The sequence below is a fragment of the Ceratotherium simum genome, chromosome 12, assembly GCF_057802395.1.
Source record: "Ceratotherium simum simum isolate JZ-2026a chromosome 12, ASM5780239v1, whole genome shotgun sequence".
NCBI classification, from domain to species: domain Eukaryota; kingdom Metazoa; phylum Chordata; class Mammalia; order Perissodactyla; family Rhinocerotidae; genus Ceratotherium; species Ceratotherium simum.
The window spans coordinates 7,515,582-7,518,102 of NC_141911.1; positions in this window are offsets into that span (position 1 = coordinate 7,515,582).

Genomic DNA, 2,521 nt, shown 5'->3' on the forward strand with positions numbered 1-2,521 from the left:
GTCCCTGCTCAATGACTGGACTCACCAATAACTCACACTTACAGCCCCAGCGGCGCAGAGGGGCGTGCCCAGTCCCGGAAGGGGCTCTGCCCAACCTGGAGGTAGTTCCGCTGTGGGGCCAACTGCACTGTCACCCTGGGGCCCTCAACAAACCTCTGATCTCTCTCCAAACCTCAGGAAATATGGTCCTAGCCTCACACAGCAGTTCAGATATCTGATCACTGCATGCCTGTCTGCTTCACTCACACCAATAAGGTTTTCTAAACTATATAATGTAAATGGGCATTTATTTTCTGCCTTTATTTTAGGAGACTAAAGTTTGGGGGACTTTTTGTGTAGAATGTGTTGAACTGAACATTGTCAGATATTTACTTAAAACAAATAAAAACATACGTGTGTTTGTAAATTTTTTTAAACTGTAAACACCATCATTTCACTTGAAGAGTGGCTATTGTGACTTGTGCACCCTTGTGACATCAGTGGCTTTCATTTTTTCAATTAACTGAAATACAAATAAACTCAGACAATTCAAATTTAGGCAAAGTTGCATTGCCAAAGCTGTTTGTTTATGCTGAACATTATTTGTAAACTGAATTGTAATGGCGGTTAATATTTAGAACAATAACATATGCTGTTTATAAAAACAACATGTATCAAGTGAGCCAAAACCTGTACGTCACTTAGGACAGTGCCTGACACAAAGTATGTGCTCAATAAAGGTTGGCTATTGTTATGATTGTCATTAAATCCAAAAGTAGATTACCCAGGGGTTTGCAAGTAACAGCAACCCATTTCAAACTTGTTAATAAAACAAGAGGATTTACATCAAAACCTGACAGTAAACACACACACACTAATTAGAAAATGGGCAAAAGATGTGAAGAGACATTTCATCAATGAGGATATACAGACAACAAATATATACATGAAAAAATGTTCAACACTACTAGCAATAAAGGAAATGCAATTTAAGACCACAATGAGATATCCATATACACGTATTAGAACAGGTAAAATAAAAAAATGACTACACCAAATGCTGGCGAGGACACAGAGAAACTGCAACTCTCACACAGAGCTGGTGTGAATGTAAAATGGTACAGCCACGTCAGAAAATAGTCTCTCAGTTTCTCAAAAAAACAAAACATACACTCACCATACAGCCCAGCAATTGCATTCCCGGGCATATTCCCAGAGAAATGAAAACATGTCCACACAAAAACCAGTACACAAGGCTCATGGCAGTTTTATTTGTAATAGCCCCAAACTGGAAACAACCAGAATGTCCCTCAGTAGGTGAATGGTTAAACAAATCATGGTCCATCCACATCATGGGAGACTAGTCAGCAACCACAGTGAATGGACAACTGATGTACACAATGACTTGGATGGATCTCAAGGGAATATGCTGAATAAAAAAAGCCAGTCTCAAAAGGTCACAAACTGTATGCTTCCACTTATAGAATATTCTCAAAATGACAAAATTATACAGAGATGGAAAACATATTGATAGTTGCCAGGGATTAGGAACGGTGGGAGAAGGGGTGACTATATAGGGGCAGCAGTAACAAGATCTTTGTGGGATGGAGAGCTCTATATCTTGATTGCAGTGTGGTTACATAAATTTGTACATGTGATAAAAAGGCACACACTGTACCAATGTCAGTTTCCTGGTTTCATATTATACTATGGTTATGTAAATTGTAACCACAGGGGAAAGAGTGAAGGGTACATGGGACCTCTCTGTACTGTCTTTGCAACTTCCTCTGAATCTATAATTATTTCAAAATTAAAAGGTTTTTTTTAAAGGTGGGGAGAGTGTCAAGGATATTTCACGGAAGCCAAAGCAAAAAGTGCAACACCTCCTCCCAAGAAGCAAGAACTAGGAAAGCAATCAGGAATCAATCTCTCTGTCTCCCTGTCGCTCGCTCTCTTTGTCTCTGTCTCTCTCTTTCCCCTCCTTGCAAAGCTGCTTCCTTCTTCTCTCTTTGTCGACCACCGTCTCTGCTTCTCCCTGCGCGGGGCTGCCTCACAGCCATGAAGGACCCGTTGCCTTCTGGTGGTGCTGGTATCCTTTGTAGTTGGGCCACAGAGAAATCCATTAGCTCTCTCTTTGATTCAATGCAAAATTCCCAGGAAAACAAAATCAACAGGACTGTCTGGGCTGGGAGTCCATGCCTCATCCCATGGCAGTGGGGTTACATGGCACAGACATGCCTGCCAAGGTGAACACCTTCACCCCCTCCCTTTGAGGCCCCAACCCAAATGATGCCTCTTCCTCTTCCAAGTCAGTCTCAAGCTGGTCTAGTCTATAGAGGAAATGATAGAAATCTGCCCTCTATGTCTCATCTGATATAGAACACAGGGAGAGAGACTGGACTATAACCACAAAGCGCCCACTTAAAAATGAAGAAGAAAGGGACCTCCAAGACAGCAGCCATGTGCAGGTCACTGGATATCTGACAAAGCTCGTGTCCATTGACTGTTGACACCTGCAGGCACCTGGGGGAGCTCGAGGGTT